This window comes from Oncorhynchus tshawytscha, linkage group LG07, assembly GCF_018296145.1.
Source record: "Oncorhynchus tshawytscha isolate Ot180627B linkage group LG07, Otsh_v2.0, whole genome shotgun sequence".
Lineage (NCBI taxonomy): Eukaryota > Metazoa > Chordata > Actinopteri > Salmoniformes > Salmonidae > Oncorhynchus > Oncorhynchus tshawytscha.
The window spans coordinates 64,408,629-64,436,299 of record NC_056435.1 but is presented as its reverse complement, the minus strand read 5'-3'; the positions used below and the strand labels follow the sequence as shown (position 1 = coordinate 64,436,299).

General features: G+C 41.0%; 1 protein-coding gene across 1 annotated transcript in view; it reads left to right on the top strand.

Annotated features, from left to right (window-relative positions):
• The window catches only part of LOC112255030 (cadherin-22), a 300,118-nt gene that overhangs the window by 48,445 nt on the left and 224,002 nt on the right, over nt 1–27,671 (top strand). Inside the window, exon 2 of the mRNA XM_042324818.1 lies at nt 13,901–14,009. The gene's annotated coding sequence lies outside the window, so the exon portion shown is untranslated. The remainder of the gene's footprint in view (nt 1–13,900; nt 14,010–27,671) is intronic.

Below are 27,671 nucleotides of genomic sequence, written 5' to 3'. Positions count from 1 at the left end.
ACAATAAATGTGACTCCACATTTCAGACTTACACCGCAAGTGGCAATAGAACTCGGCTCCTTACCACTATGAGCTAACAGTCCAAAGCCGCATTGGCTTGCAACGCACATCATTATATTATCGGAGCACGCCAGTGGACTTCTGTTAAGAATGCTTTAGGGAGAAAGCGTTTAGATCAGGTGCAACTACATTTACCCACCCCCCAAATAAATATATTTGAACAATTCTCCCCACCCACAACTTCTCATCTGAATGCATTTTTTTATTTTATTTGAAGGGGTTGGGCAAAGGCTGAAATTGGGGTTAAGAGTACCATTTAATCTTGAACCTGGCTAATCTAAAATACTTCGATTTTGGCCTTGGCCATGGCCGCTCTCTTGCCTTTCCTGCGGAAGGTGCACCTTGGAACAAGAGACCTTGTAAATCAGGTGGTGTGCAATCTCCTCTCCGTGGCAGCTAGATTCACCATTTAACTAACAATGTGGCCCGGCTAAATGGGCCTTGTCCAGTCAACATCTTTGGTCCCTTGTTTTATAGATTCTGCAGTCACGTCCGTCTCCTCTAATGGCTGAGGCTTGGTAGAACATGCTGCTTTGTTGAACGCGATCGAACAGGGAACTCTAAAGACTAATGTATGTCATCCTTGTGCAGTGCATCCCTCGGGATCTCCCACAGCAATGGGCATGTTTGCCTGTTCTCCCCAAGCAAGAAAAACGGTTACCTTTTAATGTCACTGAGATCATAAGACCGACCATGAAGGCTCGTCGGATGCGATTGGAACATACAGTATCTTGATGACAGACACACTTTGACTCTTACTTTGTGGGTTTCGCCCCGTAAACAGAAAAAATAATCAACGTCTTTTTTCTGGTTATGGCTAAGAGAACAGGGGGGAATTCTTCTTTCTGGCAGGGTATGATTAGCAAGTTCTTTGCGCAGCAGGCAGCTAATTTTAATATTCATTTCTCTTATGCTCAGCAGGCAGCTAATTTTAATATTAATTTAACTTCTGTTTTCAGTTGAAACTAATGTGAAAATGGAGCAAAAAGGGAAAGCTACCCAGTCGGTTATGGGAATGTAGAAATATAGTGGCACAATATCAATTGATGTGTCCATGACACTTGCGTTATGCCAAAATGTGTCCATAATTTCATCACTACTATCATCTAATAATTATCTTCTGTGATATCATCTTATTTCTTTATGTGATAATATGCCACATGTAGCTCTTCAGCAAAAAAAAGATACCTTTTTGGTCTTTGTGCATTTAATGTAACAAAACCAAAACATTTTCACAATGCTTGTTGTGGCTCATCTGTTACTGTCCCTCTTTGCGAATTCTCTTGTGACATGACTTATAAACACCATTGTCCTTTCCTAATTCCCTCTGTCTGATCTACGCCCCTGTCTCAGTTCCCTCCTTCTTTTTGCTGCTATGATCTAGTCTCTCTTTCTCACTCACTCACCCCTTTACAAGGCAAAACAAGAGAGACACTTGAGAGCTTGTGCTTATCAGGTCAACGAGTGCCACGTAATGGAGAGAAGTAGAAACAGGAACTAAAGAGAGAGAGAGAGTCAACTCATGTTGGGTGCCAATGGGTTTTTGAAGATGCATTTAGAGGTAGTGAACAAGGGTAATGATGTCGACGAACAAGTGCCAGTCTTTCATTGAAGGGAAAGGTTACTCACGAGTGCCCAGGTATCTCGAGAACATTAACTTAATGTCAGACCCTGTGACAGTGATTGAAAAGTAAGTGAAACTTCATTGGTACTCTTAAGGGCAACCGGACAGGCATTTCTCTCAGGATACCTTTAAAACAAAGCATCTGAGAGAAAGTTTAAGTCTGAGTGTTAGAGGCTGTAGAGAGAGAGAGGGATTTATTCAGATTGACCAATGTCTGTGTGTGTTGGAGAGGGATTTATTCAGATTGACCACTGTCTCTGTGTGTTGGAGAGGGATTTATTCAGATTGACCACTGTCTGTGTGTGTTGGAGAGGGATTTATTCAGATTGACCACTGTCTGTGTGTGTTGGAGAAGGATTTATTCAGATTGACCACTGTCTCTGTGTGTTGGAGAGAGGATTTATTCAGATTGACCACTGTCTGTGTGTGTTGGAAGGATTTATTCAGATTGACCACTGTCTTGTGTGTTGGATTCAGATTGACCACTGTCTGTGTGTGTTGGAGAGGGATTTATTCAGATCGACCACTGTCTGTGTGTGTTGGAGAGGGATTTATTCAGATTGACCACTGTTTGTGTGTGTTGGAGAGGGATTTATTCAGATTGACCACTGTTTGTGTGTGTTGGAGAGGGATTTATTCAGATTGACCACTGTCTCTGTGTGTTGGAGAGGGATTTATTCAGATTGACCACTGTCTGTGTGTGTTGGAGAGAGCGATTTATTCAGATTGACCACTGTCTCTGTGTGTTGGAGAGAGCGATTTATTCAGTTTGACCACTGTCTGTGTGTGTTGGAGAGGGATTTATTCAGATTGACCACTGTCTGTGTGTGTTGGAGAGGGATTTATTCAGATTGACCACTGTCTCTGTGTGTGTTGGAGAGGGATTTATTCAGATTGACCACTGTCTGTGTGTGTTGGAGAGGGATTTATTCAGATTGACCACTGTCTGTGTGTGTTGGAGAGGGATTTATTCAGATTGACCACTGTCTGTGTGTGTTGGAGAGGGATTTATTCAGATTGACCACTGTCTCTGTGTGTTGGAGAGGGATTTATTCAGATTGACCACTGTCTGTGTGTGTTGGAGAGGGATTTATTCAGATTGACCACTGTCTGTGTGTGTTGGAGAAGGATTTATTCAGATTGACCACTGTCTCTGTGTGTTGGAGAGAGCGATTTATTCAGTTTGACCACTGTCTGTGTGTGTTGGAGAGAGCGATTTATTTAGTTTGACCACTGTCTGTGTGTGTTGGAGAGGGATTTATTCAGATTGACCACTGTCTGTGTGTGTTGGAGAGGGATTTATTCAGATTGACCACTGTCTCTGTGTGTTGGAGAGAGTGATTTATTCAGATTGACCACTGTCTGTGTGTGTTGGAGAGGGATTTATTCAGATTGACCAATGTCTGTGTGTGTTGGAGAGAGCGATTTATTCAGATTGACCACTGTCTGTGTGTGTTGGAGAGGGATTTATTCAGATTGACCACTGTCTCTGTGTGTTGGAGAGGGATTTATTCAGATTGACCACTGTCTGTGTGTGTTGGAGAGGGATTTATTCAGATCGACCACTGTCTGTGTGTGTTGGAGAGGGATTTATTCAGATCGACCACTGTCTGTGTGTGTTGGAGAGGAATTTATTCAATTTATTCAGATCGACCATTTCTGTGTGTGTGTTGGAGAGGGATTTATTCAGATTGACCACTGTCTGTGTGTGTTGGAGAGGGATTTATTCAGATTGACCACTGTCTCTGTGTGTTGGAGAGGGATTTATTCAGATTGACCACTGTCTGTGTGTGTTGGAGAGGGATTTATTCAGATCGACCACTGTCTGTGTGTGTTGGAGAGGGATTTATTCAGATCGACCACTGTCTGTGTGTGTTGGAGAGGAATTTATTCAGATCGACCACTTTCTGTGTGTGTGTTGGAGAGGGATTTATTCAGATTGACCACTGTCTCTGTGTGTTGGAGAGGGATTTATTCAGATTGACCACTGTCTGTGTGTGTTGGAGAGAGCGATTTATTCAGATTGACCACTGTCTCTGTGTGTTGGAGAGAGCGATTTATTCAGTTTGACCACTGTCTGTTGTGTTGGAGAGGGATTTATTCAGTTTGACCACTGTCTGTGTGTGTTGGAGAGGGATTTATTCAGATCGACCACTGTCTGTTGTGTTGGAGAGGGATTTATTCAGATCGACCACTGTCTGTGTGTGTTGGAGAGGAATTTATTCAGATTGACCACTGTCTGTGTGTGTTGGAGAGGAATTTATTCAGATTTATTCAGACCACTGTCTGTGTGTGTTGGAGAGGAATTTATTCAGATCGTTTGACCACTGTCTGTGTCTGTGTGTTGGAGAGGGATTTATTCAGATTGACCACTGTCTGTGTGTGTTGGAGAGGGATTTATTCAGATTGACCACTGTCTGTTGTGTTGGAGAGGGATTTATTCAGATTGACCACTGTCTGTGTGTGTTGGAGAGGAATTTATTCAGATCGACCACTGTCTGTGTGTGTTGGAGAGGAATTTATTCAGATCGACCACTGTCTGTGTGTGTTGGAGAGGGATTTATTCAGATTGACCACTGTCTGTGTGTGTTGGAGAGGGATTTATTCAGATTGACCACTGTCTGTTGTGTTGGAGAGGGATTTATTCAGATTGACCACTGTCTGTGTGTGTTGGAGAGGGATTTATTCAGATTGACCACTGGACCTTCTCCAAAAGTACAGCTGAGCCTTTCTTTTCTCCTCAGTGACGTGAGATTGCTGGTCGAATGACAAATCAATAACGTTGATAAGAGGAGTATTAAGACTGACATCTTTGCCATTGTCATTCTTCCATTTCTCTGAAGCTGTTTTGTTGAGGCATTTTCCATTTCTAAAGTTCCCTGGACAATTATTCTGGAGGCACATCTCAGACATGAGCCTGGCTATCAATAACACACAATAGTGGATTCTCAAATGACGTTCATCCTGGCCGTCTTTGAGAACTTGAATCATAATTACAGTAATATTCTATTTTCTGAAATAGTTCAGAGTTTCCTAGCTTCACTGAGGAGGGGAATATTGATTATCTAATGATAGATGTTCAATCACTTTCTGACTGTATGCAATATTACTTTTTGGACTAGTTTCCCAAAAATGACTAGAACATTGTCACAAAAGCAGTGGATCTTTGAGTATCTTTTGCATTTAGACACATACAGGTGTGTCTTACTCTAAACCTGTTGCACAATATTTGGCTTCAGTGTTACCAATGCAATTAACTGTGCTCCTTTTCTTTGGATTTATATTCTATGAAAGCGTATTGGTCAGTCACTCCTGTGTCAGACAGTGTGCACAGCGACTGTATTGTAAAGTAGGGTGGGGATTAGCAGGGAAGTGCACAAGTACAGTGAAATGCCTTTCTGTTTTCTTTTCTCTTTTAGGGGCTCTAAACTCAACAATGCAGTAATCAATATCAATGTAGTACCAAAAATAACACAAGGTAGAACAAAAACACAGAATATATATAAACCAAAATATGAAGAACATGAGAAAGTAAGCTATATACAGGGTAAGTTCCAGGGTCATTGCCAATACCATATTTACAATGTGCAGGGATACTGGAGTGATAGAGGTAGATATGTGTAGGGGTAAGCATACTATATACAGGGTAAGTTCCAGGGTCATTGCCAATACCATATTTACAATGTGCAGGGATACTGGAGTGATAGAGGTAGATATGTGTAGGGGTAAGCATACTATATACAGGGTAAGTTCCAGGGTCATTGCCAATACCATATTTACAATGTGCAGGGATACTGGAGTGATAGAGGTAGATATGTGTAGGGGTAAGCATACTATATACAGGGTAAGTTCCAGGGTCATTGCCAATACCATATTTACAATGTGCAGGGATACTGGAGTGATAGAGGTAGATATGTGTAGGGGTAAGCATACTATATACAGGGTAAGTTCCAGGGTCATTGCCAATGATTTACAATGTGCAGGGATACTGGAGTGATAGAGGTAGATATGTGTAGGGGTAAGCATACTATATACAGGGTAAGTTCCAGGGTCATTGCCAATACCATATTTACAATGTGCAGGGATACTGGAGTGATAGAGGTAGATATGTGTAGGGGTAAGCATACTATATACAGGGTAAGTTCCAGGGTCATTGCCAATAACATATTTACAATGTGCAGGGATACTGGAGTGATAGAGGTAGATATGTGTAGGGGTAAGCATACTATATACAGGGTAAGTTCCAGGGTCATTGCCAATACCATATTTACAATGTGCAGGGATACTGGAGTGATAGAGGTCGATATGTACAGGGGTAAGGTGACTGGGCAACAGGATATATGGTAAACAGAGTAGCAGCAGCATATACTGTATGATAATTGTGAGTGTGTGTGCAGAGTCAGTATAAATGTGTGTGCATCATAGGAGGTTGGTGGCACCTTAATTGGGGAGGATGGGCGTGTTGTAATGGCTGGGGCACAATAAGTGAAATGGCATCAAACACATGGTTTCCATGGTTTCTATGTGTTTTATGCCATTACATTCGCTCCGTTCCAACCATTATGGTGAGCCGTTTGCTCTTCGGCAGCCTCCACTTGTGTGTGTGTGTGAGCAAATTAAGTGTGTGTGTGTGTGTGTGTGTGTGTGTGTTGGAGTGTCAGTGTGTAGAGTCCTGTGAGTGCAAAAATAAACTCAGCTAGTCAGTGTAGCCATTTTGTAAGATATTTAGCAGCCTTGTTGAATGGTGATAGAAGCTGTTCAGGAGCCTGTTGGTGTCAGACTTGTTGCTCCGGTAACGCTTGCTGTGCGGAAGCAGAGAGAACAGTCTATGGCTGGAGTCTTTAATGTTTTTCCGGTCCTTTCCGGTGTTTATTTTTACTTTTATTTTCACAAAATGTATCCAATATCATTTATTTTAACCGACCAATATCTTTTGAACATCAGAACGGAAGTTACTTACCTAAATTCCAGCTTCAACTTTGACTCATCTGCCCTGGGCTCTTTCTGTAATTCCAACCCAGTTTGGCGTTAGAGGCTGGAGAGGGGGATCCTGGGTAAACTCAAAGAGACTGCTGGCCTTGTTAGAATGGTGTATTGCCAATTACTGCAAAATGATTCCGTTGCATTCTACTGAGCTGATGCCTCACCGACGATGACTGATGGGAAAGGAAGCAGATGTCCAGAGTAAGAACAATAGAAGTTGTTTTATCTTGGACAACAGTCAAACCAAAAGCCAGAACTTTTGTGATCTTAATAAAAAAAAAAAAAAAAATTGTAATACAATAGTTTACACATTTAAACGCACTTAATTAACAAACAAGTTAATTTCTGAACTTGATATTTCATACAAAATTGCTTTTTGTTCCTTTCCAGAGTGAGATGACTATCTGGACAGGATTAAGTTTTTAGGCGACATCAACTGAATCACCAGGGACAGAGAGAAATAAGCATGAGATTGACTCTCTGTTAAAAGAAAGGCCTCTCTGTTAAAAGGCCTCTCTGTAAAAGGCTCTTGTCCTCTCAAATGAATCTAAATGCACATTGAAATTAAGAAGATTCTTAAATGCTGAGATCTGGTGGAATAAATAGTGCAATTATGCATATGTGATTTCTGAAGGATTCTCTTTGCTGCATTACTATAACCATAAGGCAGCCTAAACCAACATTTTAACTGTTCTGACATGAATAGGTTTGTAAAGGCATGCCGCCTCTCCAGAAGCAATCTCGTCTTATCGTGACAGCAGCCAAACAGTACACAGTAAGGCAAATTTCCCCTCTTGATGCAAGGTTAATCAGGTGGATATAAATGAATGTGGCACCCAATTCCACACAGCGATTTACCTCTGTATGCCACCATGTCCATATCCGATTTGCACAGCTGTTTAACTTTTGTGATCAAATTCGGCATTCTCAAATTGTCACAAAAGCATGAAAGAAATGAGTGCTTGGTTGGTTTGTGGTTTCAATGGTATTTACAGGGATTAGGTTTCAGTTGCAAAATCATGTGGCCCTATTCATTGTTGAGCACCTTTTGTGATCGTGCAGTACAAACTGCTATTACCAAAGAAGAGCTCACAAAGACTTGTTCTCATTTGAAATTACAGGAGGAGATGTATGCTGCACTCTCTTCACCATCCAAGGTCTGGACCTTTTCTCTTTTGGTCATTGTTTGGGAAGTTGTGGGCAGCCAACTCAGAGAACTCAGTACAGAACATACTCTGGGACATGCATACACAGAACCTCTACACCATCATCACATTGCCATTTCCTGGTATTGATTTGTCCAACCCTTTCATATTCTGCTTGGCCAAGGGATTCAGGATGGTAAACACAACAAAATGTCAGTTTTACCAGTTGAATACTAATTGTCTCTTCAATTAAAACATATAATTTTCAATGAATGTATAGCTTAAAGTATTTTAAGCTGAAAAGTGGTCATCAAAAAGTACAGTTCTACACAGGTCTACCTCCTGACCCCTTTCAGTTATCGAAATCAATCTAGTTCAATTTTTCCATGGTCACATTCAATAGACGGTCAATGAATGTAGCTCTTTAAAAATGTTGATAATCTGGGCGACGTGGTTGACCTCTAACCTTCACACAACCTTTGCCTCTTTGTTGTTTCACAACTTCATCGCCATTTTTGAGAAAAATGGGGGTTAGATAAATGTATGGCTGTCACGTTCCACCCCCGTCTCATCTCTTTTGGCCATTTTGACGCATAATTGGACCCAAGTACATGTCAACAGTTCAATTAGGCCAAATTGTGTTTTATGTTTTCAAATCTTGAGTTTGAAGTAATTGAGTAATTGTTTTGACGTAGCATGTCAGCACAATGTGCTGTTAGTTAAAAAAAGCTAAATCAGTGGGGGCATGAGACGATTGCTCAACATTGTTGGAATTGAGGTTTATGCTGAGATTTATGTTTGTGCCTCTGTCATTCATTGTTGAGTAAAAAGCAGACCGAGGAAAGGACAAGCAATTGTAAAGCTCTCCTGTTTCAAAAGAAGTGGCATGAATTATGTCTGTAACACTGTAGACCCTTAGCCTACTGCTCTGCTATAGGCACAATAGCCTAGCCTCCTGCTCTCTGCTATATGCATGATAGCCTAGCCTACTGCTCTGTGCTATAGGCACGATAGCATAGCCTACTGCTCTGTGCTATAGGCACGATAGCATAGCCTACTGCTCTGTGCTATAGGCACGATAGCTTAGCCTACTGCTCTGTGCTATAGGCACGATAGCATAGCCTACTGCTCTGTGCTATAGGCATGATAGCTTAGCCTACTACTCTGTGATATAGGCACAATAGCTACATCACTGACTGGAGGAGATTATGGCTGTAGATTATATTGTAGAACAGACATTAGAACAGGCAGTATTAGCAACTTATTTTTAGAAGATATGTTGTGTACGTGGAGTGGCAGGTAGCCGAGTGGTTAGAGCGTTGGGCCAGTAACTGAAAGGTTGCTAGATCGAATCCCCGAGCTGACAAGGTAAAAAAAACAAACATCTGTTGTTCTTCCCCTGAACAAGGCAGTTAACCCACTGTTCCTAGGCCATCATTGAAAATAATAATTTGGTTGTAACTGACTTGCCTAGTTAAATAAAGGTTGAATAAATAAATAAAAACGTGCGGACACACACCCACAAACACAACTCCTGAATCATATAGATTGATTTGTTTTGAGATGCTCCATCCTACTCTTGTATTAGAATTGTCTGTCCTTCCCTTCATCCCTTAGCACGCTAATGTGAAGCATTATCCTCTCTGTACGAGATACTGTCATGTTCTACTACCCATGTTTTATTTCTGTGTCCTTCTGCTGATGAGATCTCGGTGTGCTATTTGAATGGACAAGGGAATTTGTTTTCTTTCTCTTCCCAGCTCTGTGGTAAATAATGTTTTTTTTTTCATCACATTTTTCCATTCATCTGTGTGTTGGGAGAATTTTATGAAAATAAAGAGATGTTTGAAGTTGGGAAGATTTAAATCTCTTGGCCTTTTACTTCAGTTTGCCGGTCTCTTTGATGTGCACAGTACCTACAGATGTAGGATCTTAATTTGAGCCAGTTTGCTACAGTCTTAGAAAAAGCTGAATAACGTTTTTTCTCTAAGAGTGTACAGCAGGAAAATAATCATGCAGCAACAGGAAATGTGAATTATTTTGTGGATTATAATTAATGGACATTTTTGTAGGGGTTGATACGTTTCTCGAAAGGGAAAATCAAGTCTGAAATTTCAAAGTGGAAATGACAAACTTCAGAAGCCTTTTTAAACCTCAAATATAATTTAAGTTTTACATTTCCTGCATTGCAGGAAAGTTCTCCTGCACAGGGTGTTCAAATTAAGATCCTACATCTGTACACTGTTGATTGAATTTGCAGGAGCTTTTTCTCTTTTGGACCTTCAGTTCATAAAACAATATTGATATCACTGAATCCATTTTGTCTTTGGTTGGTGCCTACTCCTATCTGCCAATGCCTTCGGTGACCTCGTAAAGTGTTCTCACACAGTGTTATACTTTACATGCAAGAATGTTTGAATGAGATGTTTTTTTTCTAAACTGGCTTTTGAAGCGGTATTTACTCGAGATAGGGATGCGTTTGGTCTGAAAGCTTTGCTTAGACTCTTGTGAGGTGGTTCCCTGCTAGTCTCACTTAAAGCGTCTGCTGTAGACCCGTTTTCAAACAGTTTTCTTTTAATAGCTCTCCAAATCTCAAACCGCCAATACATCAAAGTAATGCGCTGTCAGAACTGTCATGTCTGTCTTTCATTAGAACATTTTCAGGTTGCATACCCATCCATGTCTAACCTATTTCAATGTGGGAATAAATCTTAAAGTTGTGCCGAAGAAGGTTCATTGTTTAGAAAATTTCTTAAGGTCCCAGACTTCTTTTGATAAGGGGGGTTCAATCCACATAAATAGATTATTATCACTCACTCACTCACTCACTCACTCACTCACTCACTCACTCACTCACTCACTCACTCACTCACTCACTCACTCACTCACTCACTCACTCACTCACACATGCACAAGATGGACCTTGTGTTTGCACTTTAGCTAGCAAATACATTTCAGGTAACTAATAAACTCTTGCAAAATATGAATGACCATCTTGACTGTGCTATATGGTGAGTAGACTGTACAGAGTGGTGGGGCTTGGGTGATGCAATGAATCTGCATCAGCTATACTCTATAGCCTCTTCCGTCTCCTCCGTGCCAGCTAGGGGAGGATGGCCAAAAGCCTTTGTCAAGGCAGTGAGGAGTCAGGAGAGAGGAAAATATGGATAGAGTGAAGAAGAGAAGAAAGGGAAGGTGGAGAGGGGAGGGGTACAGACTGAGTGTGGCTGAGGAAGCCCTAGGCCGTGGGATTGTGGTTAGGCTGTGTGCGTTTATCCAGCTCTGCAGCAGGCTTCTGAAACAGCACCTCAGGAAGACACATTAAAGCGGGTGGCTGCTGTTCCACCCTGATCTGTCTAATACCCCCAGATACACAGGGCTTTGCTAGGGACTCAGGAGGGGTGTGGGCCAGGATCATATCGTTTCGGTGCAGACAATCCTAGCCAGCAGCCATGTAGTTACTTCTGTGATTAACAGATTAGATGGGCCTCATGTGCCTGCGTCAGATGTCACCTAAAGCTGGTACTTGGGTAGACCTGTTTAGTTATAGTTGAGTGTTTGAACTGGATGGTTGGTGATTGGTGGTAGGGTGCCTATCAACTGTTATTTTAGAGTTTGGCTTGGAATGGCGCCACTGACTGATAGAGAAGAGCGGCAGGTAGCCTAGCGATTAAAAGCGTTGGGCCAGTAACCGAAAGGTTGCTGGTTTGAATCCTGAGCCGGCTGGGTGGAAAATCTGTCTGTACCTTTGAGCAAGGCACCTAACCCTAATTGCTCCTGTAAGTCACTCTGGATAAGAGCGTCTGCTAAATGACTAAAAAAATTGTTTCAATTTTTTTAAATGTGGGCTTTCTGTTTGTTAATGGTGAACTGTCATATGGAATACATGTCTCTACTGGTGGTACGACTCTAAACCATCAATGAAACTCCAAATCACACACTTATGATTATATGGATGATGCAAAGTAAGAGTATTAAGAGCAACACAAATACTTGTGACAGACTGTTAAAACGTCTGCTGGAAAAATGGATAAGGGTTACACTGATAACATATAAATAAATAACATTGAAAAGATTGTCAGATACCTCTTGTCATTCAGTGCATCCTGTGCAGCCAACTTGTAAATACGGGTGGACTTTTCGAAGGTGCAGGTCCCTGGATTTGAGAGTGGTGGTACTGATCAGTGCTGATTTGAACATTCAGCATGAAGTTGAGTAGCTGGTCAGCGCATGCGAGATTTGATTCTTGTTTCCAAAAGTAGAGACAAACAATGCTAAGACACACTAAAGTTAAACTTTCCTCTGCTTTTATTGTTGACTTGTCCAAAAATATAAGTTATTTGGATTTTGCATCAAGGGTATTTTTAGGTCAAAGAGGTAGGAAATAATATTGTGTACATGTGTGTTCATTAAGGTCAACTCCAGGTGAAAGACAACATGATTGGTGTTAGTTATACTATTGTTCTAAGAGAATAAATCAGTATCCTACGTCTTAGGATCCGTGTTTCAGCACAATACCACCGTGCTACGTATTCGTTTGCGCTCCTAATTGGCGCCACACCTCCAAGGCTACAGTGTGAAATCTTTCAATGACTACACAAACAAAAAGACAGAGATAAATCAAAGTAGAATTTCTTTTTTAAAACTGTGTGAAGAGGATGTCATTCCACCTTAGGGTCTGTAGACGCCCCGTGATGTGGTGGATCTGTTTAAGCACAACTGGAGCGATGCAGGGAACTGTCAGAGGCCTGAGGAAACAATCTCTCCGTACACTGAAGTGTTTGATCAGGTGAGCTGTGTGCTTGAGCGTCTCCTCAAGGGCTTACGTTAGTGCTCAACATCAGTTATCTTGTAGGTTTGTTTTCACCAAAGTACACGAGGTCTCACTGTTTGACTGTGCATTATGTCCAAGTCAGAGTCACCATTTCTGAAGTGTTGCTTTGTTATTTGATGCAATGTATACAAACACTGTGCTTTACAAGTGTAGGATCTTAATTTGACCAGTATTGTCGCAGCAAAATGTGAACATTTAGTCCATAATGTTGCTAGATCAGTGGTTAGGCTATTAGCTGGCCAAAATTAAGCTTAATGAAAAGTGCAATACTGTTAATATAACCGTTTGTTAGTGAATTTCTATAAATCATGAAGCTCATCTACAAAACTCTCAGCAACAAAAGAGTGATCAAATTTAAGATCCTAGGTACAGTATATGCCGTGCGAGCATATACTGTGAGCCTCAAGCATTGATTTACCATAGCTGTACCACACTGCGTTTCGATTTCTGATGCCAAACGAAAGGTACAAGGGCCAACATTGTTCCTTTGTTATAAAATAAAATTGCCTTTTGAAATTATCTCTTTTTTTTAGTTATATTATCACATTAACTTTTATTCACATATCAATTCTGGATCAAATGTGGGTTTCCAGGTAAACAGAGAATCACCCTAATTTTAATCAATGATCAATCTTCTTTGACCAAGCCACCTATCTACTTGCTGAAGCACACCAAGCAGAACAACAGACAGGCTATTAGCAAGGGGCCAACTTCACACTCAACCCGTAATGACAGAGTTAATAACACGTGTCTTGGCCCACTGGCTGACTGCTGTGGGGTAGATGCAGGATGTATCTCTTCGTAAGTACGTTGTCAGGAACAAAGTTTGTGTAATTAGACGGGAGTTAAAATGTAATTAAAAGAGTTTAAATAGACATGGCGTCGTCTCCGGGGGATCCTGTACCCTACCTTCGGGGGTGGGGGGGTGGGGAGGAAGGTAATTAAATAAATGTCTGTGGGTTATTGAATGTGCTCTCGCCCCGAACAAAGTGGTGCCTTCTTACCCCCCCGACCTGAGAGTAGAGGATGACAGTTAATGACTCTGTTTTATAAAACCACTTTAGCTCTTGCCTTCACTTCCAGACAGTGTGAGAGTAGCCTCACTTTTCATCCGCGAGGGAAATGGTCCCACCATTTTTCTCCATTCCATTAGCAAATTACCTCCCCTCTCTGCCGTTAGATGTACGTCTTGGAAATTAATTCATCTTAACTTGGAAAACAATTAAGTAGACTCCTGTTCCTCCTTTGTTGCAGGTCTGTGGGGCAGATGGAAAGAGTGGAAGAAGGGGTGGAATATTGAGAAGGACCAGAATACTTGAAGAATATATCATTCTAAAGAAACCAACAAGTTCAGGTGACTATGGTATGAGCACACATTTCCGTAGCTAATACTTCATTTGGATTTGTACTTATAACCTGCTTATAAACCATTATCAAATACTTTATTATAAACTGGGTGGGTCGAGCCCTGAATGCTGATTGGCTGACAGCCGTGGTATATCAGACCGTATACCACGGGTATGACAAACCATTTTTTACCGCTCTTTTTACCGCTCTTATTACGTTGGTAACCAGTTTATAATAGCAATAAGCCACCTCGGGGGTTTGTGATATATGGCTAATATACCACGGCTAAGGGCTGTATCCAGGCACTCTGCATTGCGTTGTGCATTGCGTTGTGCCGTGGTATATTGGCCATATATCACACCTCCTCAGGCCTTTATTAACCATTAGCAAAGTGTTTATAAATGTTCCTGTATACCTTAACATACATGTACATATTACATCCCCAAAAAACGTGTTTTAAGTCAAATTTGGGGTTGATAATATCATAATCAGGAGATTAAAATGAGTACCACAACCAAAAACAAGGTTTTCCAGCACATTAAACTTTAGTTTTGTTGGTTTACTTTGCTTAAAGGAAACCACTGGCCATAGCCGCAGGAAGTAGGGTTGCTGAGGGTGCTGCAGCCCCCCACCCCTGTCTGAGAAAAATAATCCTCAGGCGTTAAGATTCAAACCTTGTCAACCAACTGTGTGCTGGAATACAAATGTTTATTATACATTTTCGTCAACAGACCCCCAATTAACTACTATATAAGTATGCAATCAGTGTACATAGAAATGTAAAATATTATTACAATTTCCCCAACAGGGTCTTTATCATAAGCACATTCTTTGAGAGATTGGAACGTTAAACCAGTATGTTTGGGATAAATAAATACATTTAGACATGTGCATTGAGTGTGGAAAATGCGCTCTACAAATTAAATTATTATTATGTGATAGATTATTAATCAATTATAAGTCACTCCATATTTACATACGAAAGGAAACGTCAGCACGCACGGTAATCAAAACCTGATTACCATAATAAACCGGGAGTAGATTAAGAGAAAATCCTGCTCTTGTCGCTAAAGCAATTCTCCCAATTCTGTCTTCGTGTGTTCCCAATGCTCTGGATTAACATGCAACCAACATCTGCTGACTCACATGATTATGGACCTTATGGACCTCCCCAATTTAATATGTCTGTGTCAGTGTCTTTGCTATAAGAGGTAACGCCCAGATAAAGAACCCAAGCTCTCCAGATTACAGTGTGTGAATTTGTTTACAGCATCTGCCTTTTCAGTAATTTGATGTATAACATAATCAGATGGATCCGGGCGACGTGGCTGTTGTGTGTCGAGAAGGTCTCTGAGCCCCTCCTGTACTCTGTTCACCCACACTCATTGCACGCTCAACTCAATCATCAAGTTTGTACATAACAGTGGTCCTTATTACCAACAACGACGTTATAAGACAGTAGTTTTGGAGTGTGTTCAGTTAAATTACTTGTTCAGCAACGTCAACAACTAGGAGAAGCATTGTGGACTTCAGCAACATCAGCTAACCATGTGTATGTGGAACAAAGTAAAGAGGGTAGATTTTAAGTTCCTGGCATTTACATCACAGATGTAAAATATTATTACAATTTCCACCAACAGCTCTCGACCCCAAAATGTCTTCCAGACAGGGTATGCCGTAGGAACTAGGTCTCGCTATGTGTTATGTGTTTACCAGCTTCATGTGTTTGTGTTGACACAACAGTGGATGTAATGTGTATGGCTTTCTCTCTCGTCTCTGTCACTTGTTCAAGTAATACCCAAATCCCTTTTAACACCTCTCAATTGTTTCTGGAGAATGCTAATTTAAGGGCTATAATATAGTACATTTAAGTCCACAGGCTTTTACCAGATATATCCCTTCCGCATTGACATGTCAGGACTTAACATAAGCCCTACGTTTTATTCTCTCCTGTGTTTCTTTCCTTTACTGCACCAGTAATACGATTTTCATGACAACTACTGGAGTTTGTCCTCATATCTAGTGTAAGGCTTTCTACCATGAGAGCATCTTTTACAGTGCATTTTGTCTTATTGTCCTGTGCTGTCAATGAGACACATTATCACAGTGAGGGAACGGCATCGTCATAACGGTATAGTACTGAGACATTATCACAGTGAGGGAACAGCATCATCATAACGGTATAGTACTGAGACATTATCACAGTGAGGGAACAGCATCATCATAACAGTATAGTACTGAGACATTATCACAGTGAGGGAACAGCATCATCATGACGGTATAGTACTGAGACATTATCACAGTGGAGGGAACAGCATCATCATAACTGTAGAGTACTGAGACATTATCACAGTGAGGGAACAGCATCATCATAACTGTATAGTACTGAGACATTATCACAGTGAGGGAACAGCATCATCATGACGGTATAGTACTGAGACATTATCACAGTGGAGGGAACAGCATCATCATAACTGTATAGTACTGAGACATTATCACAGTGAGGGAACAGCATCATCATAACTGTATAGTACTTAGACATTATTACAGTGAGGGAACAGCATCATCATAACGGTATAGTACTGAGACATTATCACAGTGAGGGAACAGCATCATCATAACGGTATAGTACTGAGACATTATCACAGTGAGGGAACAGCATCATCATAACTGTATAGTACTGAGACATTATCACAGTGAGGGAACAGCATCATCATAACGGTATAGTACTGAGACATTATCACAGTGAGGGAACGGCATCATCATAACTGTATAGTACTGAGACATTATCACAGTGAGGGAACAGCATCATCATAACGGTATAGTACTGAGACACATTATCACAGTGAGGGAACAGCATCATCATAACAGTATAGTACTGAGACATTATCACAGTGAGGGAACAGCATCATCATAACCGTATAGTACTGAGACATTATCACAGTGAGGGAACGGCATCATCATAACGGTATAGTACTGAGACACATTATCACAGTGAGGGAACGGCATCATCATAACTGTATAGTACTGAGACACATTATCACAGTGAGGGAACGGCATCATCATAACGGTATAGTACTGAGACACATTATCACAGTGAGGGAACGGCATCATCATAACGGTATAGTACTGAGACACATTATCACAGTGAGGGAACAGCATCATCATAACGGTATAGTACTGAGACATTATCACAGTGAGGGAACAGCATCATCATAACGGTATAGTACTGAGACATTATCACAGTGAGGGAACGGCATCATCATAACGGTATAGTACTGAGACACATTATCACAGTGAGGGAACGGCATCATCATAACGGTATAGTACTGAGACACATTATCACAGTGAGGGAACGGCATCATCATAACCGTATAGTACTGAGACATTATCACAGTGGAGGGAACGGCATCATCATAACTGTATAGTACTGAGACACATTATCACAGTGAGGGAACAGCATCATCATAACGGTATAGTACTGAGACACATTATCACAGTGAGGGAACAGCATCATCATAACGGTATAGTACTGAGACACATTATCACAGTGAGGGAATGGCATCATCATAACCGTATAGTACTGAGACATTATCACAGTGGAGGGAACGGCATCATCATAACTGTATAGTACTGAGACACATTATCACAGTGAGGGAACAGCATCATCATAACGGTATAGTACTGAGACACATTATCACAGTGAGGGAACAGCATCATCATAACGGTATAGTACTGAGACATTATCACAGTGAGGGAACAGCATCATCATAACGGTATAGTACTGAGACACATTATCACAGTGAGGGAACAGCATCATCATAACTGTACAGTACTGAGACACATTATCACAGTGAGGGAACGGCATCATCATAACGGTATAGTACTGAGACATTATCACAGTGAGGGAACAGCATCATCATAACGGTATAGTACTGAGACATTATCACAGTGAGGGAACAGCATCATAACGGTATAGTACTGAGACACATTACCACAGTGAGGGAACGGCATCATCATAACGGTATAGTACTGAGTTACATTATCACAGTGAGGGAACAGCATTATCATAACTGTATAGTACTGAGACACATTACCACAGTGAGGGAACAGCATTATCATAACTGTATAGTACTGAGACACATTACCACAGTGAGGGAACAGCATTATCATAACTTTATAGTACTGCAGTTTGCTTCCCAGCCAAGGGGGATGTTGCATCATGTACAGAATGTTTTCCATCATGTGGAACTGTAGTTTAGAGGGCACTGAGGTACAGTACAGTATTCTTAGCGTATCATTGGTTTCAATCCATGACAAGGCATTACCCCTCATCCATCAGCCTTACTACAGTTGAGTGTAAGCGGTGCTGCTGTGTGTATCTAATGCTCTGATTTCAAAACCAAAATAACACCAAGTACAAGTGTTAACAGTTGAGGTAATGTTAGTGAACCAGGCTGTTTTTACCCATGGACGAGTACAGTGATAGTACAGCGCTACTATTGTTAGATATCTTGTTGTGTATGTTTCCCGTGTAGCTCAGTTGGTAGAGCATGGCCTTGCAATGCCGGGGTTGTGGGTTCAATTCACATGGGGGACTAGTTTGAAACTGTATGCTTTCAATACAGTCAGTTACTCTGCATAAGAGTGTCTGCTAAATAATGTCAATGTACAGTTGTTACAGTCCTTATCAAATCAAATTTATTTATATAGCCCTTTGTACATCAGCTGATATCTCAAAGTGCTGTACAGAAACCCAGCCTAAAACCCCAAACAGCAAGCAATGCAGGTGTAGAAGCACGGTGGCTAGGAAAAACTCCCTAGAAAGGCCAAAACCTAGAGAGGAACCAGGCTATGTGGGGTGGCCGGTCCTCTTCTGGCTGTGCCGGGTGGAGATTATAACAGAACATGGCCAAGATGTTCAAACGTTCATAAATGACCAGCATGGTCGAATAATAATAAGGCAGAACAGTTGAAACTGGAGCAGCAGCACGGTCAGGTGGACTGGGGACAGCAAGGAGTCATCATGTCAGGTAGTCCTGGGGCATGGTCCTAGGGCTCAGGTCAGTTGAAACTGGAGCAGCAGCACGGCCAGGTGGACTGGGGACAGCAAGGAGTCATCATGTCAAGTAGTCCTGGGGCATGGTCCTAGGGCTCAGGTCCTCCGAGAGAGAGAAAGAAAGAGAGAAGGAAACAATTAGAGAACGCACACTTAGATTCACACAGGACACCGAATAGGACAGGAGAAGTACTCCAGATATAACAAACTGACCCTAGCCCCCCGACACATAAACTACTGCAGCATAAATACTGGAGGCTGAGACAGGAGGGGTCAGGAGACACTGTGGCCCCATCCGAGGACACCCCGGACAGGGCCAAACAGGAAGGATTATCATTAAGACGGTTATATGCTGTCATTGAGCTTACATTTCACCTCACATACACTTTGACAATTAGAAGGTACTGTACTGTAAATCTCATCTCTGACGCAGAGACATTTCAAGTACTCTAAATTCAACAATTCTCAAAGTTACATTTAATACTTTCATTATGTACAGTGGTTACTTGAAATGGTTATGTACCTTAATATAGTTAAAATTCTTTAAAGATACACTTTCCAAAATCAGTGCAGTAACTGTAAATGCAATAGTTTAATTTTGAATGTATGGGTTGTGATGATAATCCACAAGACTAGTTACTATACCCAGGTGGTTATGATACTTAATCTGTCTGTGGGGGGTGGACAGATTTACAGGTTTAAGTGAACAGATGTAGGATCTTAATTTGAGCCGGTTAACTACAGCAGGAAAATAATCATGTAGCAACAGGAAACTATAATTATTATGTTGATTATAATTAGTGGGATTTATTTTGTAGGGGTTGATACATCTTTCATAAAGGCAAATCAAGTCTGACATTTTTAGTGGAAATTACAAACTTTAGAAGCCTTTTAAAATGTTGAATACACTACAAGTTTGCATTTCCTGCCATGCAGGAAAGTTCTCAGTAACAAAAGAGTGATCAAATTAAGATCCTAAATATGGTCGAGTTTTAGCATTGAACGCACAGTGCCAACATTACCTCAGATTACAAAGCAGTTTAGGGATGCATCCTGAATGGTAGCCTATTTTCTATAAAGTGCACTACGTTTGTCCATGGCACATACACAATACAAAGCTTATTTTGATCCTGTGCCCAGAATATGAGAAAAGCACTGAAAGCAGTAAGAAGGAGATTTTACACTAGTTTATGCGATGAGAGTGAATGCAGAACTGGAGAGCCTAGAGAAGCTCCAAATGCCATACATTGACATTTTTTTTAATGTGTTTTTAAAAATTGGGTGAAATGAAATAAAGAAGATCGGGCTTGTGTTTCACATGGAATATTACCCATTAATAGTCCACAGTTTAAGTTAAATGTTTTTCATTGCGCAACTTTGATCAGAGACATAAAATTGGATTGAATAGTAGAGCTGAATGATTGTACTCATAGTCTGTTTTAATATTGCAGTGTGCAGATAGTCAAAATGCACTGTATTGTCATAGAAAGACTAAGATTTTGTATTTATTTTATTTAACCTTTCATTTAACTAGGCCAGTCAGTTAAGGACAACTTGTTATTTACAATGACAGCCTATCAAAAGGCAAAGGCCTCCTGCCGGAACGGGTGCTGGGATTTAAAAAAAATATATTGGACAAAAACACACATCATGACGAGAGACAACGCTACATAAAGAGAGACCTAAGACAACAACATAGCATGGCAGCAACACATGACAACACAGCATGGCAGCAACACATGACAACACAGCATGGCAGCAACACATGACAACACAGCATGGCAGCAACACATGACAACACAGCATGGCAGCAACACATGACAACACAGCATGGTAGCAACACATGACAACACAGCATGGTAGCAGCACAATATGACAACAACACAGTAGCAGGACTAAACATGTTACAAACATGATTGGGCAAGAAGGTAGCGACAACAATAGGCACGTAGGATAGTGGTCAACGGATTGGGCCAGTAACTGAAAGGTTGCTGGATCGAATCCCTGAGCTGACAAGGTAAAAATCTGTTCTTCCACTGAGCAAGGCAGTTAACCCACTGTTCCCCGGGCGCTGAAGATGTGGATGTTGATTAAGGCAGCCCTCCGCACCTCTCTGATTCAGAGGGGGTGGGTTAAATGCGGAAGACACATTTCAGTTGAATGCATTCAGTTGTACAACTGACTGGGTATCCCCCTTTCCCAATACAAGACTTGTCTGCAACAGACCACAATAGAAATACAATACAGTAATCACATTTTGTGTAGGACAAGCAATTGACTACTGTGGCTATGCTCACTATAAGTAGAGTGCCCCACCTTATGAATCAGCAGTTGTTTACTCCAGTGTATAACAATGATACAGTTAATATAGGCATTTCGAGATATTTAATATAGAATGCCACTGCATCAATGGGCAGATATTTCCCTTGATAACATACAGTAATTAATGATGATAAATGATTCAATACAATAATCCTCAGGGCATGACCAGCACTTCTGAGGCACACGTTTAAGAAAACACTCAGCTTCTGATAATGATTTATAATCTTCAAGGTAATGCTTGGGCTCTAACATGGTTAATATTAATAAACTGCAAAACTCTTTGCAAGTTCAAACCCTGTAAACCTTCTCACGATATTCTCTTATACCATAGCGAAAACCAGAGGAGATTGGTAAAGGGTATAAAGTCTCTATTGATCGTGGTTGTGTGGTGCGATACATTTAATCAGTGCATGTTATCTGTGGCAGGTGGCTGGCAGACTGCGTGTTGAATGGAGGCTTGCTGCTGTCTTTATGGATTTTCTATCCATAAAGACGATACAGAGAAGTGTTTTGTTTTTGCATCTGTAGACACTGATGGTGTGTAGCAGTGCTGTTCTCTTGGAGAAAGGCAAAGCTGTGTTATGTCGAGACTGTGGACCCCTCCCTCCAATATTCCGGCTTATTTCTGAATGTTACTCAAGCAAGGTTAACCAAACCCACTCTACTTCTCTTATGGCAGTGCATTCAATCTCATACGATCCCTCAAGCCCCTTTCTCTTTACAACTGAGCTCCAGCGAGCTTTCATTCTCCCCCTTTCTTTCTCTTTGACTTCCGCTAGTCTCTTTCTGCAGAGAAAAAAACTAAACACGCACCGAAAAACACAAAACCCGAATGCAAATTCTGCCATGTGCCTCCTCTGCGTACCATGAGAGAACTTTGCCAAGGGGTTCTTTGAGGAAGCAAAGGGACTTTTAATGAACATGCCCTTTATTGATCTGTGGACAAAACAGCCGTTAATTATGTGAGAGCAAGCATTTAATTGAGGGAGCGAACTGTTGTCCCTGCTCGCTAGGTTAATACGGCACTGAAGAATGAGGAGAATTTGATCGAGTTCAGTGCCGTTGGGGTGAAACCGTGGACAAATGATCCTTCAACCAATGGGCTGGAGGTTCCTCCTCTCTCTTTTTTAAAATTTAATTTAATAGATTTTTTTACATTTGAGTCATTGAGCAGACGTTCTTATCCAGAGCGACTCAGAGTTAGTGCATTCATCTTAAAATAGCTAGGTTGGACAACCACATATCACAGCCATTTTTCCTCAACGTAGCTATCAGTAGCATCCAAGCTAGAAGGGGGTGGGGTCAAATGCAAGTGCTGGTTAAGTGTTTTTCTATTTTGGTGTGGGGGGTCGAGATGAGGAGGATTATTTTAGATACGGTTTCTTTCTCTCTTGGAAAAAAAAAGAAATACCAAATGCTTGCCTTCAGATTTTCAACTGCCTATGTGTTTCCATTCATGGCATAACCTGTACATGTAGACTACAACTGACAGACACTGACTAACCAACTAACAAGGAGTGAGTCTAGCAGAGCCACTTTCTCTTGTCGTTGGCAGTCATCAGCTTGTGACTCATGACTCAGTGCTCTTCTCCTTGGGACTCACAAGCTGAATATATCACGCATGGTTTCTCTTTTGACATTTTGCCTTACCATAGAGGTCTCCAAACATGGCTGCCCAATTAAAGATAGACTCTAATTAGCAAATACAGTGACTGAAATGACTAGCAGGGGGTGGAGACTGAAATGACTATAGAAAGGGGTGGAGACTTAAATTACTGTGATAAACAAGCAGAGACTGAAATTACTTTAGAAAGAGGTGGGGCCTGAAATGATGTGGCACTGTCATCACCTTTCCAACAATTCAGTTTGTCAAATTTCTGCCCTGCTAGAGTTGCCTCGGTCAAATGTAAGTGATGCTATTGTGAAGTGGAAACACCTAGGAGCAACAACGGCTCAGCCACAAAGTGGTAGATCAAACAAGCTCACAGAACGGGACCGCAGGTTCTGAAGATCGTAGTGCGTAAAAATCGTCTGTCCTCGGTTGCAACACTCACTACCAAGTTCCAAACTGCCAGGAGAACGCTAACTGCCTCAATACATAGTGCCAACTGTAAAGTTTGGTGGAGGAGAAATAATGGTCTGGGGCTGTTTTTCATGGTTTGGGCTAGGCCTCTTAGTTTTAATGAAGAAAAATCTTAACGCTACAACACAATGACATTCTGGACGATTCTGTGCTTCCAATTTTGTGGAAACAGTTTGGGGAAGGCCTTTTCCTGTTTCAGTATGACAATGACCCCCGTGTACAAAGCGAAGTCCATACAGAAATGGTTTGTCGAGATCGGTGTGGAAGAACTTGACTGGCCTGCACAGAGCCCTGACCTCAACCCCATCGAACACATTTGGGATGAATTGGAACTGGAACGCCGACTGCGAGCCAGGCCTATTTGCCCAACATCAGTGCCCATCCTCACTAAAGCTCTTGTGGCTGAATGGAAGTCCCCGCAGCAATGTTCCTACATCGAGTGGAAATATGTGTTATAGCAGCACAGGGGGGACCAAGGCAATATTAATGCCCATGATTTTGGAATGACATCTTCAATGAGCAGGTGTCCACATACCTTTGGTCATGTAGTGTATTTCTTGTAGTTTAACATTATTCTATAGGCTTTTGTGGATGAATGTCATGATTAACATAAGACCTAGAGAAAGTAATCGTACAGGGATGAGTTGTATGTATCGGTATTTTGACATTTGTGTAAGCTCAATGTGACCCTGGTTCTCATTAAAAGAGGCTTATATTTACTTTCACGCGTTCCAAAGAAACCATGTCAGTCGTTTTCAAGTGCCGCGCTGGCAGCAATTACCAGACCTATCAATTGGTTTTATAAATCTTGTTTTGTGGAGGCTGTGAAATGCATTCTGTTTGCTTTTCATGTTGGTTTTTCATTGTTGCAATACTGTGCTGAGGACATTAGGGGTGCTAAAGCTCATATCAGAGGACTGTCTGGCCAATGATCTTCAAATCAAATTTTATTGGTCACATACACATGGTTAGCAGATGTTAATGCGAGGGTAGCGAAATGCTTGTGTACTGCATAGTTTCCTAAGAACGCGAAGCGAGGCGGCCATCTCTGTCGGCGCCAGAAATGAAGATCTTTGGATCTTGGCTATGTAATCTTATTTGTTATGACCTAAAGGGCAAAACTGATTCTAGATAAGCAGTCCTAGATGTTTTATATAAATATAGGCCCTGGTTGACAAGGCACATTTGCTTCCAACTCATGACCCATTTAGTTAGGTATAGATTGAACTAAATTGTGAAAACTTTCTCTCTGGGCTCTCTACTGACATGGATTATGTTATTGAACGTTGTTCTGTGGCATTGTCTACACACACAATCAGATGTCTATCTGATCTGGAAATAGCCTAGTAGCTACGTAATGGAAATAATGTTCATGGTAGAGCTGAAAATATTCAAAATAAAATTTAGTTAACATTAGTATACAAAACATTAAGAACACCTGCTCTTTCCTAGGTGTAAGCTATGATCCCTTATTGATGTCACTTGTTAAATCCACTTCCTTCAGTGTAGATGAAGGGGAGGAGACAGGTTAAGGGAGGATTTTTAAGCCTTGAGATAATTCAGACATGATTGTGTTTGCGCCATTCACAGTGAATGGGCAAGACAAATATTTTGTTGTGTCTTTGATCAGGGTATGGTGGTAGGTGAGTTGGAGTGTGTCAAGAATTGCTACGCTGCTGGGTTTTTCACGCTCAACAGTTTTCTGTGTGTATCAAGAATGGTCCACCACCCAAAGGACATCCAGCCAACTTAACACAACTACGGGAAGCATTGGAGTCAACATGGGCCAGCATCCCTGTGGAACGCATTCGACACCTTGTAGAGTCCATGCCCTGAAGAATTGAGGCTGACAACTCAATATCAGGAAGGTGTTCCTAATGTTTTGTACATGCTTTTTACCTACTCAATGCACTGCTATCCATCACCATTGAAATGATGCACCTAATGTTCTCACCTATGAGCATGGTGTTAAGACGAAATCCCTGACTGATACATTATGTGACTGCCCATAATGTCTTTCCTCTGGTGAACAGCAAGCCGTTGCTTGTCTTAGTAGCCCAACAGGGTCTCATTATGAACCTAGCAGCGCGCCTGTTTGTTTTACATTATTAGCCCAGGGTCCATTTGCTTGATGATGAATGAACAGGGTATTGTGTTGCCTGTGTTGGTTTATACTAACATGAGCATTCAGTCTCTCTGTGGGAGCATTTTAGCGCTGTATTTTCAGCCACCTTATTACAGATATGGTTGTATTGATTTCATTTTACTTTGTTGTGTGAAATCTGGCATCCTGTTGCGTTGGTTTTACCAATAGGTTTGCATGCATCGTCAATATGTACAGTGTCTATATTAGGACAGCCTCAGTATTTGGTTTTACCAATAGGTTTGCATGCATCATCAATATGTACAGTGTCTATATTAGGACAGCCTCAGTATTTGGTTTTACCAATAGGTTTGCATGCATCATCAATATGTACAGTGTCTATATTAGGACAGCCTCAGTATTTGGTTTTACCAATAGGTTTGCATGCATCATCAATATGTACAGTGTCTATATTAGGACAGCCTCAGTATTTGGTTTTACCAATAGGTTTGCATGCATCGTCAAAATGTACAGTGTCTATTAGGACAGCCTCAGTCTTTGGCTTTACCAATAGGTTTGCATGCATCGTCAATATGTACAGTGTCTATATTAGGACAGACTAATTCTTTCAATCTCAGCAGAAATTGCTGAAACATGAACACCATACATGCGCCAAATACAACCGTTGTAGACCTTACCGTGAAAATTCTTACTCATGAGCCCTTAACCAACAATACAGAGCTTTAAAAAAGTATGGAACATTTGCTAAATTAACTAAAGGAAAAAATATTAACACAATAAAATAACAATGAGGCTCTATACAAGTGGTACCAGGTCAATGTGCAGGACAATGTGCAGGGGTGTTCTTGTCTGCTGAGGAACAAGGAAGCACAAACATAAACTCATGAGAAACAACAGGAGACCACGCCAAGATTTAACTGAGATTGAAGCATTCTGTGAGTAAAATGTTGACATTGAAAGTAACATCAAGCAGAAATGTGTCATACTCTGTGGTATGGCAGTCATTCATCCCTTTGTCAGTCTACAACTTACAATTGTGAAGTACTCACACAATATTTGTCAAAATTACATGAACAATGTCCACAATATGTTTGATTCGATTATATAAGAACCTGTTACAAAATGTTGCTTCATTCGTCTCAATTTTATTTGTGTTTTTTCATATGTGCGAGTGGGAGTAGAGGTATGGGCTTGTTTGTGTACATATTTTGTGCGTATGTTTGTGTACATGTCAGACCTAGGGTTCAAATAGTATTTGTGTTCTTTCATATTCTTGATCTGTGTTTTTCTAAGCTTGCCTGGTCCCACGAACCAATGGAATAGTCCCAAAAGTCCAGTAAGTCTCAAACAAACCCTCAAAGTATCTGAAAGTAAACTAAATACTATTTAATCCCAGATCTTGTATGTGTGTTTGGTGAAGCTCGCCCCAGCGTTGTCAGTCATTCATTGATTGTGATACTTCACTTCTCTGACCCTGTTGTTTGGGTTGTGGGAAAGGCTCGTCTCGATCCAGAGAGCTACCAGCCGCCTTCCATAAAGAGTCAACAAACACTCCCCTGCACACCCGATTGAATCCCCCACAGGATTTGAATTACTTGCACTGAAGACGCCTGCCTGGAAGAAAAAAATGTACGGTCAATTTTTGATCGCAACTGTCCCTAAAGAAAACAGTCAATTCTTGATTGACAAAAAAGTAAAAGTACATTATGGTCAAGACAAGCTGGTACTATCCATGAAAAACAGGCCACTAACTTTGTAACTGTATTTTTTCTCTCCTTTTAGGCCTGGTTCTACCAGTTCTCTGTTCTCCTTATTATCTAGATCAGGGTCCACTCTGCACTTTGAGGTGCTTGGTACATTTATGTTTACATCTCCTCTGAAATTAATCTGACAATAATACTGTTGATGTAGTATGTTCCTAGTCAACACAAATATATATTGGTTTGTAATACAGTTTGTCTGCCGACATTAAAAGGTCTTGTAAAGTGAACAGCCTTATTGGTAATCTCAACCAGCATATACTGTAGTGAAAAATATTAGTGATATTGTGTAGCTGTTCATAGGGGAATTAATGATTGTCAGGTGATATTAAAACAACTTCAACATTTAG